The sequence below is a fragment of the Prionailurus viverrinus genome, chromosome B4 (assembly GCF_022837055.1).
Source record: "Prionailurus viverrinus isolate Anna chromosome B4, UM_Priviv_1.0, whole genome shotgun sequence".
Lineage (NCBI taxonomy): Eukaryota > Metazoa > Chordata > Mammalia > Carnivora > Felidae > Prionailurus > Prionailurus viverrinus.
Window position 1 is genome coordinate 58399580 of NC_062567.1, and position 12388 is coordinate 58411967.

At 33.5% G+C, this 12388-nt stretch overlaps 1 long non-coding RNA gene across 3 annotated transcripts in view; it reads right to left on the bottom strand.

The window, feature by feature from the left end:
• LOC125170614 (uncharacterized) overlaps positions 1-12388 on the bottom strand; it is a 33705-nt gene that overhangs the window by 10395 nt on the left and 10922 nt on the right. For all 3 annotated transcript variants that reach the window (XR_007154070.1, XR_007154071.1, XR_007154072.1), the window contains exons 4-5: positions 9893-10081; positions 2267-2455 (exon numbers count right to left, since the gene is read on the bottom strand). This is a non-coding gene — a long non-coding RNA (uncharacterized LOC125170614). The remainder of the gene's footprint in view (positions 1-2266; positions 2456-9892; positions 10082-12388) is intronic.

Here is a 12388-nt window from a genome sequence, read left to right on the forward strand (position 1 = left end):
ACAATACAACCTAGCTATTCCAAAAAAAAAGAAAGGATTTGAATTCTTTTTTGAACAAAAAGAAAAAAAATTGTATCTCTATACTTATTCATAAAAGCAATCTTAGTGCTTTGTCATAATGGACATATTGTTCAGGCAAAGTGAGTTCAAGGCACTCTGCAAATGTAAGAAAGGATTCCATTTAATCTTTGCTTTTGTTAGGAACAAGCGTGGAGAGTACGGGCAAAGAAGCAGCTTTAACTTATGGTTTTAATCTTAAATGTTTGAATCCCTGTAAGTTTCCCTGAGGTTAATATTTTAATGGTATCAGATCAAATTAAGTAGAGAATATGTGGAAGGAATGGCAGGCAATTAACAGAGCCATACAAAATCAATGACAGTTGCTTTTTAATCACATTTCCACTCAGCTGTTTTTTCCTACAAATGAATAGATTTTACAATAAAAATGTATAAATCTTTGGAGCTATAGATAGAGCTATATGATCTTAGGATAAATCTTTATGATTTAAGGAATAAAATAAGTCCCTGTTCTTAAGGATCTTGCTATTAATAACAACAGCTACATTTATTAAAGCTATAAAAGAGCCTGAAGTAGAGAGGTGAGTCAGGGATTTTTGCTAATGAGTTGCAGAACTGACTATTCCAGAAGGTTCTTAGGAGGCAGTCCTGAGCAGTGCTAGAAATAACGAACAGAATATGATTCAGATACTGAAGGCAAGCTAAAAGAGATTTCTCAACTGGATATAAATGAATAGTTTTAATTATTTGATAAAGCATTTTTCTTGCTATATTCCACCATTTTTTTTTCGTACATTGTGGTAAGAGAATGATTTCAGTCCAAAACAATTGCAATGGCCCTGAGAAGGTCCTAATAACATTTGGGTAGTAGAAAGGTTAGCAGTGTGGCAATTGATTTTGAAGATGTATTCTTTCATTCCATTAATTTTGTAGCACCTACCAGGCTCTGTGGATATGGAGGCCAATAAGGCTATAGCCTCATCCTGTACTTTGTGCTCATAATAACTATCCTAAACTATTGAAATATGTTAGTTACATTTTATTTTAAAAGACAGGTACAGAGACAACAAAGCAGACCTACAGTGTTAGATGTCAAGAGAATAGTTATGCTTGGAGAAGATGGGAGATGGGTAGAGAAATGAAGGGTACACAAAAGAGGCCCTTGAGATTTTGGTAGTTTGTTTTTTGATCTGTGTGTTGGTTCTATTTGTGCTTCCATATTCACTTTGTGAATATTCATTGAATATACGCTTATAATTTGTGCACTTTTCTTAAGTTATATATTTGTAAAAATTTACATAGAACTAAGGAGAAAAAAGAGAGAGAACTGTTTAATACATACTTAAAAGATATGCCCTCCTTTTTCTTTGTCAACCAAGTTTCGTCATCTTTTTGTTACTATTCAATCCACTACAACATTCTAGTATAGTCCATATGATAGGGGTCTCTATGAGATTGCTAATGACAGAATCACCATCTCTCATGGCCACTCTTGGCTTGGGTCCTTTTGACTTTTTAACCATTCTTTCTTTTCTCTAAATAAGATAGTTCAACAAAAAATTTTTATCTCCTAATTTGACTTTTGTGACACCATACTCTTCGGGTTCTTTTTCTAATTATTAAATTGTTCCCTCCTACCCCCTTCACTAGATTTTCTTCTAAACATTCCTTAGATATTGATGCTCTGTTTTTTTTTTAAATTTTTCTCTTTGTTTACCTTCTTCCAGGGGAATTTGATTCAGAGATTTTATTTTTGTTGTTTTTTTGTTTGTTTGTTTGGTTGGTTTGGTTTTAACTACAGTCTATTAATAATGCTCAAATCCTTATCTCCACCTCCAAAAACCTGAGATCTAGTTCCATATTTTAGATTGTCTACTTGGCATTTCCACCTATTTTTCATGTAAATATCCCAAACTAAGTAAGTTCCAAACTCAAATTATTGTCTCAACTCCAGAAGTCTCATTTTCCTCCTTTATTTCCTGTCTCAATTAGGAGTTCATCTTTAAGCCAGTCATCCAAGGTAGATATTTCTGAATAATTCTCTATTCTATCCTTTCTCTCTTTCAATTCCCATATGAATAAGCCACCATGTTGCTATTAGTACCAATTAAATATTTCTCAGATTGAGCCTCTCTTCTCAATTCCTTTGAAATAAGTATAGTTTGGACCTTCATTATCTTTTCCCCCCAGAATATTTTTATATCCTCATATGTAGATCCCCTGCCTAAGATGTGAAAATCCTTCTCACCTGTTTTTTACATTGTTGCTGGAGTCAGCACACTGCTATTATGTTTGCAGCACCATTCAAAGGGAACTTCCTGCTGGCACAGCACCAGGAACACAGTTGGCTAACTCTTCTTTTAACATCTTCCTTTTGAGATGCAAGAATGGCTAATCTCAGCAACAGCACTAGAATCCAAGGAAGGGTGCCATTCACCTGTCATAATGTTCAAGAGATTTCCATTGGTTATAGGGCAAGTGTAGCCACATTTTAAAAAATGACATCTCATATGTATTTTAACTAAAATTCAGGAGAATGTGATCTCTATAAAATGACAGAAGAGAGCAAGTATATAAATTAAGACAAAGGGAGGTAATTAAAAAAGGACAAAATTTCAAACTAGTTGAATTAGAAAAGAGGACATTTAGAAAATTAAAAATGCAATGGGATTTCAAATAATCTTCATAAGAAAAGAAGCAACAGTGCAGAAAATAAAATCAGCATTTAGAAAACAAATATGGAGAACAAAGCGTGGGAGAGGAGATGATAGATCTATATATTATCTATTATAAACAAGAGTGTAAAGACCATATGTCTTTTCATGTTATCTCCTTGTTCCTTAGAACAAATTTCTAATTGTAGACATATTGGGTCATATGATTTAGAAAAGTTTTAGAATGTGTTACCAAATTATCTTATGAAATGGTTAGATTTACTATTTTACCAATAGTGACTACAAAAACAAATTGTTTCCTATCCAAGCTCACACAACTATTACAAATCTTTAAAAAAAAAATCTTTCTTACCCTATTTTAAATCCCATTAATGTTTACCCTTAATCTTAGAAAATATTTTGTATTGGACATCTCTTTTTTTTTATGTTTATTTTTGAGAGAGAGAGGAGGAGACAGCATGAGGGGGGGTGGGCAGAGAACAAGGGAGACAGAATTCGAAGCAGGATCCAAGTTCCCAGCTGTCAGCTGTCAGCACAGAGCCTGACCCAGAGCTCGAACTCACACTCACAAACCATGAGATCATGGCCTGAGCTGAAGTCAGACACTTAACCAACTGAGCCACCCAGACACCCCTTTATTAAACATCTCTTAAGAATGTTTTGACATTTGCACCAGGTTTGCATCAATAATTCCAACAAATATTTAACTTTAACTCAGTGTTGAACTGCCATTGATGCTCATTTCAATTTTTTCATTATAATTTCTTCTCCCTTTTATTGTTTATTTTTATGCATTTCCCATTGGACAAGGACACATCTTTAAAAATGTTTTCATTAAGAATATTTAGATGGTATATTTTCTGACCCCTTGCATATATGAGAATGCCTTTCTGTTGACTTCATATGTATAGGACAGTTTAGCTGAGTTTAGAACTTTTGAGTAATAGAAGATTCTCTCAAAAGTAGGATACATTGTTTTCTTTTTCAGTGTTATAATAAAGCCCAGGACCAATCTGATTTTTACTCCTTTACAGGCAATCTGTGTTAATGGGCTGAATATTTTGTTTTGTCTTTGAAATTTAAAATATTTATCCTAATATGTCTAGGTATTAGTATCTTTTAATTAATTTAGACTGATTCAGTTATTGAACTATTTCCATTGCAAATGTACATGTTTCTTCAGCTTTGAAAAGTTTTCTATTATAATATTGGTTAAATTGAGAAGAAGAGCACAGATCAATATTTACTCATGGAATTGAGGTGGGGGGAAAGGGGGAAACGAGTAATAGAGGTATCAGGCCCTGAAGTTTTTGTGAGTTATTTCTAATTATCAAGCAATAGGTAATTCCCATGTGATAAATTTAAATTCTTTCAGAATACAGGAAAAGATAGAAATCTTCTCAATTCATTTTCTAATGCAAATGTAATCTTCGTAACAAAATCAAACAAAGATAACATAATATAACTGCAGAAATCTTTCATAAATATAATACAAAAAGCCCAACTAAATAAAATCTTTTTAAGTTGATAGTATATTACCAAATACACCAAAATGAGGTAGGGAATTTTTTTCAAATATGGCTTAATACTAGAAAACCTATTAATATAATTTTATCACATTAAAAGAAATTATATATTCATTGCAATAATACTGATCTTCTTAAATTGGACTAGATAGTTGTTCTCTTGACATTACTTTTCTACCCTTTTATTGCAGAGAAGACGCCACAGATAGAATTTGCCAATAAGAAGCCCTGACATGAGATTTATTAGGCATGAGAAGGAAAGGCCATTATTCTCTGGAGGCAGTTGCAGACTGACAAATGAGCACACATGAGATTTACACTGCTTTCTCAAGAATTCTTGAGAATTACCTGCTGTGGTGTTACAAACTGAAATCTTTACTTTTGAACTCCCTGACCTTTGTTTCCCCTGTTTTTCTAAGAGTTGCATAAGCCCATGATTCCTATACTAAACTCTTGGCACCTGAATTACATGGAGTGCCTTCTGTGTTCCTGGTCGATCCCTGATTGATAAAATACAGAAATTATATTTGATAACATTCAAAATCCAATGCCTAATCCAACTTATGTAATATATATCATATATAGTAGATCAAATTTAACAAGTACATAAAAAATTAATAAAACTTTTCTTAGATAAATCTTGAATAAGTGGAAAGGTGTACCTCATTCTGGGATGTTGAAGATTCATTATTATGAAGATATCAAGTACCTTCAAATTAATTCACATATGTAATAAAATTTAAATGAAAATTCTCATCAGAACTTTTTTAAAATTTTAAAACAATTTTTTAAAATTTGATAAACATTTCATAAAGCTTTCTTGAGAAAATAATGAGCAAGACTATTTATGAGAAAAGAACAATACATAGATAATTGGCCCAATGAACATTAAACCAAATTATAAAATTACAATAATTAAAAATGCAATACAGTGTCATGTCACCATAGACACAGATCAATAGAAGTAGAATAAAAAACACAAAATCTAGTATATATAGGAATTTAATAATAACAAAGCTGTATTTAATTTTTTGTTGTTTCTCCTCCACCAGATTAGTGAACTCTACTGGTGTGTTTCAATTTTTGAATTGACAAACAACTCCAATCCTCACTCCCTCATCAACTGCTTGGGGTTTGACATTTGGGTGCCTAGAATAAATTGCTTACAGTTCTTTTCATCCAAATAAGTGGGCTTTTTTGAAATGGTTCTTGTTCGCAGCCTTAAAGATATATTTGAAATTGAAAGACAATACTGTTAAAAAGTCCATACTACCCAAAGTGACCTACTGACCCAATACAATCAAAATCCTATCAAAATCTCAACAGTTTATTTTGAAGAATCAGGGAAAAACATCCTAAAATTCATATGGAATCTCAAGGGACCCGAATAACAAAACAGTCTTCAAAAGGAAGAACACAGTCAGATGTCTCATTATCTCCTGATTTCAAAACTTACTACAAAGCCATTCTATTTAAGAGTGTAGTATTGGCATACAAACAGATATACAGACAAATGGAATAGAATAAAGAGTCCAAATTACACTTTTGCACTTATGGCCAAATGATTTTTCACAAGGGTACCAAGACCATTAAATGGGGAAATGACAGTCTTTTCAACAAATGGTGTTGGGATAACTGGCAAGACACCTACCAAAAGAATGAAGTTGGACCTTTCCCTTACATCATATACAAAAATGAATTAAAATGGATCAAAAACCTACACGTGAAGAGTTAAAACTATAAAGCCCTTAGAAGAAAACATAGGGAAAAGTCTTTATGACATCAGATGTGTCAATGATTTCGTGGCTATGACACTAAAACAAAGGCAGCAACAACAAAAAATAGATAAATTGGACTACATAACATAGTGTGCGCACTACATAATACTAGTGTGCATTAAAGGGCATGATCAATAGAGTGAAAAGAGAATGGGAGAAAATATTTGCAAATCATGTATCTCACAAGGGGTTAATATTTAGAATGTATAAAGGACGACAGCCCAAAACCAAAAATCCCCAAAGAACCCAGTATAACAATGGGCAAAAGACTTGAATAGATATTTCTCCAAAAAGCTATACAAATGGCTAACAAGCACATGAGGAGATGCTCAACATCACCAATCATTAGGGAAATACAAATCAAATCCACATGAGATAGTACCTCACACTGATTAGAGTGACTGCTATCAACACCCCCCCCCCCCAAAAAAAAAACAAGTGCTTGCGAAGGTGTGGAGAAATTGGAACCCTTTTGCTCAGTGAGAATGTAAAGTGGTGCAGTAACTATGGAAAATAGTACGGTGCTTCCTCAAAAAATTAAAATTAGAATTACCATATGATCCAGCAATTCTACTTCTGGATCTATACCCAAAAGAATGGAAAACACCTTTGTGAAGAGATATTTGTATACCCATGTTCATAGCACCATTACTCACAATAGTCAGATGGTGAAAACAACCCAAGTGTTCAGTGACAGTAAAACTGATAAACAAAATGTGATATATACATTCAGTAGACTAGTATTCAGCCTTAAAAAAGAGAGGAAATTTCAACACATGCTAAAACATGGATAAACCTTGAGAACGTTGTTAAGTGAAATAAGCCAGTCCCAAAGAAACAAATACTTGATTCCATTTTTATGAGTTACCTTGGGTGCTCAAATTCATCCAGACAGAAAATGGTAATTTCTAGGTTCTGGGGGTCGGGGGAAGGAGGGAATGGAGATTGATTGTGTAATTGGTACAAAGTTTCAGTTTTGCAAGATGAAAAGAGTTTTAGAGATAAATGATGATAACGGTTGCACAACAATGTGAATGTATGTAATACCGCTAAACTGTACACTTAAAAATGTTTAAGATAATAAATTTTATGTCTATTTCATAATTAATTAGGTACATATGCAACTAAATATATATTGGAGATATATCTATAAAAGGGAAGACCAGAGATGTTTAATTCTCTTATGCTTTCTGATGATAACTATAACCTCATTTCCTGGTACCTCCCTTTTTCCCCTTTAGGAGAATACTAGCCAATGTTGTGACCTTTCCCACTGCCAGAAATCTTGGGACTAGCTGAATTTTCTACTCTCTCCTTGTTTTCTAACAAGTCAGTGTGCTCAGTGTGCTTCTTAAACTAGATACCATCCTTCCCCTCATGTGGTTTACAATCCAGGTTGAGGTGTATAAACAGCAAAAGGGGCAATCATAACAGAATGTGATGGTGTCAATTTCTAAAATGTTCACCTGAAGTCCTGATGGTACTGAATTCAGTAGGGCTTCCTATGGTAACTTAGCAGATGTAGGTGACTAAGCAAAGTGGTGTTAAGAATAGCATATTGCCTTACAGTTCTAATTGGACATGACATACACTGAGAATATCATATACAATATTCCAACAAGATAAAAGGCTTATTTTTGTTTTAAATTATATATGCATGAGAGCAGGGTTGAGAGGACATAATTAGCATATAAAAGACTCCTTTGTGGTTAACACAGAAAAAAATTTAAAGCTGCAGGGTCCAAGTATGGATAAGAGCTATTTGATTAGCAGGTATTTCAAGGGTCAAGAGTAAAAGATAGGAATATAGAAGTCAAATGAGGAATATAGAAGTCAAATGTGGAAAATTTACTACTAGACCTTTTTTTTTTTTTTTTTTTTGGTGGCTAAGAAACAAGTCCATGCCACTTATGATGTCATTTATTTAATTTGAGTAGAAAAACTAACAGATGAGATCAAGGCAACTACAAAACTTCCTATATGATTGAAAAAATTTCAACAAAAGCAGATGCTTCAACTGGAAAAGTTTCTTTCACAGCTTGGTTTCTGGGTTTTGTAACTGTCAGCAGAGTTGGGCAAAAATATAACAATGTATTTGGGCAAATGAGACTCCACCACAGGCTTTTTCAGCTAATACATAAAAAAAATTCTAAAAATATTAAAGGAAGTCATATTTAGTTCTTTTTGTTTATTCAACCAGATTGTTATTGATTCCTTTAAGTGTTGTATTATAGTTTTCTGTTAAAAAGAAAAAAAATGCACAGAATATGGTTGCATCAGTGAAAGGTTGCAATTCTTTCCTTTTCATTAAGCACAAATTCACCATTTGGTGATATTATGGTATTCTTAAATTTTTAGCAACAATAAGTGTAACAAACCTTATTTTCCTCAGTGGTGGGAGAACACTTTGAAATTTGCCCCATTTAACATAATGATGCAATTTAAGTTTGTTAACCCTGCGTGCTCAATACGTTCCTCTTAAAATTTCACATTTATAAATTTCAAAACATTTGAATAAGCATTTGTTGTTTGAGTAGACTTTTGGGGGTTTCAAGAGCAATGACTCCTCCAAATGTATCTTAATTAATTTAAAAGAACAGAGAAAAGTGAGTATTTAGCTTCATACAGATTTTGACTAGGATAGTCTAAGATTTTTGGTGAATCTATCAATTTATTTCCCAAGCCTGCTTCTCCTGTGTCCTATATTTCAATGAATGAAGTTGTCATTCTCCCACACAGCTCAAAACTTCAAACTATGTTTTGACTTCTTTTTCTCCTTATCCCACCCACATCTGCTTAGGTTTTAACTCATGCCAATTTTACCTTTACAGAACCTCCTACTTGCCTCATTTTCGATCTCAAAGTATGCAGGATTATTGAAATAGCCTTCTAACTCAACCCTCTACCTTTGGATTCTTACTTGTCTAATCCATCCCTCACAATACTGTAAGATCAATTTTCTTAGTATATAGGGCAAGTGCTAATTTAGGTCCGCTCCTACAACTTCCCATTGTCAGCTCAGTTTTGGGAGCATCTCATCCTCGTATTCAATACTCTCATGGACCTTGTTCACAATATAGCTCTCTAGCATTATTTCTACTACTACCTTTTACTTTCTCTTAAGCTCATAGGTCCTTTAACCTGCCATATCCATAATGTTTTCTTTATCTAGGATGTGCTGTTATCACTTTCAATATGTCTAAGAATTTTGCCTCAGCTGCAAGATTCAGCTGAGATTCTGAACCCTTCCCAAAAGCCTTCATGTCTCCATCCTCTGAATTTTCATAACATTTTATATGTATCTACTGCTTTGTACAATTCTGATCATGTATTTAATTTTTCACTTACACTTTAGTCCCTTGATAGATTTCAAGCTCATTTTGAGCAGGATTTATAGGTGCTTTATCTTGTTATATCCCACACTCCAATTGTTCAATAAAGTATTCAGTGAATTATTCAATTGTGTATAAGATTGAAAACTCTTGAGAATTCAGGTATGAGACATGTGAAGGAAGGCAATTTATTCACATTTGAATAATATTATGCATTTGTGAGTCTAAAGAGGAGAACTGAGTTTAGTAATCCCAAGACTATTGTCATAAATCTGAAACTATAACACAGGATTTACTAAAAGCTCATTACCTTATGTCTCATGTAGTGATTGATTAATTTCTCAGTATTAAGAATTCTATGTAGGGGGAATAGATACAACAAGTCTAACAAAACAACTTCCATAATCTATTGTCTTGCCTGATTTCTGGTTCTGATTATTTGACATTGTCCCATAGGAGACATCCAATGCAGGAAGCAGTAGGGCCGATTACTGCACACTGCCCTCTGGTGAGCCACAAGGGTAATCTGGAGGGGAAAATTCAGGGTTGAGAATATAACTCACTCTCCATGTCCAGGATGCCAGCTGGTGCCAAAGAATGATGTCACATTTTGTGATGTGATCACTTCTCTCAATTGTGCTCTCCTGAGTCTACCAGTTCTTTCCATGTAGGTCATCAAACGGCCATCAGCTGGTAAAACTTTCCTCTTCACTTAGCCAAAAATGGATCCAGAATACTTGTAATGAGTTTTACTAAACCAAGAATTTAAAAAAAAAAATTACTATTACTTCCACCATGACCTTTCTCTGCATCTTCAAATATCCCTTAGCATTGCATGAAAACAATGGTAAAAAATTTCTCCTCAGTTTGTAAGGAAAATGGACTTTTAGTAATTGCCATGCTAAATTCTTCTACATTCTCATTAACAAGTCCTATTTTATCTATAAAAATATAGAGCTTTCTTATTCTTAAAGAGATGGCCAAAAACCAAATAACCAACTTAACAGCATTAGAAGTACTATTTGACTTGGAAGGACAGCAAGTATATCTGGCTTTTGACCATATTAATACTGCCATACTGCTGGGTGATATTATTCATTTATTCATTACCACCTGACCAAATACTATCCATGACTAAAAGGGATAATTAAAAGTTTCAGAACAGACATGGAAATGCTCAAAACTCATATTCTAGGAAGGATACAAATAACCCAGTGACCAATGAGGTGTTTCATTGGTTTTTGCAATCAACTGTATTTGCTGTTTGTATGCAATGACGTTTGTTATTTTCTCATCTTATTCTTAACTTAGGGAAACTACATTTTGTATGAATGATGCCAGTAATGGGTAATCTTAAAATAAGTGGATATTGCCTTTCTGAAGAAGAAATAAAAAGACTTGCAGAAACATGGAATAGTGCCATCTTTTTGTTTGATGGCATGCTAATCTTGTTTAAAAAAGGAAAGTCCCCTTTAATAAAAATTTTGACTCTTCAAACTCCAAGAAACTGACCTTGCTTTAGAAGCCCATTCTAACCTTCTAAAATGAAAGCATAATTTTTCCTTATGTTCTTTATTATGTAGTTGAAAGTTTAAATTACTTTAAACTAAAATCCTTTCTTGACTCTCAATCTTTTAATTTTCTGAGGCTGTTTACATGCAAATTAAGTAAACTAGTTTTTACTTCTTGTTAATTTATTTTACTTTCAAGTAAAAAAAAACATTCTGTGGGAGGTTTTATACTGGTTTCTGCTGAATTGTTGCTTAAATGTGGGTGAAGGGATAAATGAATTCAGAGAGAAGTTTAAATAAAATAGCATGTAAGCTCCTTTAACCTCCAAAATTCTATGTTTCCCATGATATCATACACTGGTGAATACTTATTTTAAAGCTTTAAGTATTAATCATATATGTAAGATGTATTTAAGCCCAGTCTTTGTACTGTTGTATGTTATGTGACTGAAAAGTTACCATGAGGAGAACTGGTATAAACAAAATTTGTTTTTCACCACAGAAATAATGTTACTCAGGCTTTGATTAAATAGCTACCAACTCTGCCTAGTAACCATTTAATCAAACAGGATATATTGTGTATTTTTCATTATAGTAAACCCTTATAGAATAAAGTAAATATTCATAAATCAAACAGGGAAACTGATAGCATTATGTGTGAATTAACACAATATTATAACCTATTATATAAAGTTCTTCTTTTGCCTTTTCTTATGTCTAATTTTTTTTAATGGATACCAACCAAAGAGTGAAAACAACCACCAGGGTCATAGAATTTAAAAGGCTTGTTTTAAAATGACTTTGATTATTAGTGTATATGATGTTGACACCTTTTCCTCCTATAGGGCTTTCTAATTTAAAAAATTAATAAACTTTATTTTTTTTAAAGCAGTTTTAGAATCACAGGAAAATTGAAGCCTAACACATCATCAAGGGCCCCCAGTTAGAATGGAAGCATATGAAAGGCAATTTAAAAAATGGAGTTCTGTCCAAGGTTTAGCTTACAGTGGGTTCACTGGCTGCAACAGAAACTGCATGGCCTGCAAAGCCTAGAATAAGTTGCTAAAGAATGCATAGGTAGTGGGCCCATCATATCTCCATTTTGATTCACTTGTCTGGCTCCTCCAAAAACTGGATGGCACCTGGAAGTTGGCCATAGACTATCTCAAGCTCAATCAAGTAGTATCCCTGATCACAGCTACTGATGGTGCCAGAGGTGGTTGTTTGTTAGAGTTAACCCACTTTGTTAGAGTGAATTAATACAGCCTTAGGTACACAGTACATAGCCAATGATTTGTGAGTGCATTCTTTTCCATCTCATTCAGATTACAGCATCAAAAACCAAGTGTGCATGTACATGGGAAGAACAAATACATGTTAACAAAGCAGTAGCAGAAAGGAAGTAGAGGAAAGAGGGTCAAAGAGTTTCTTACAGTACTGGATGTGAGAGGGATTGATGGTTGTTCTCCAGAATACATTATCCCCTTCCTCTTTTGTAATAGAATCTCTGAGTTTTAGCAGGGCACAAAAGCTGCCCAGCTGAAAAAA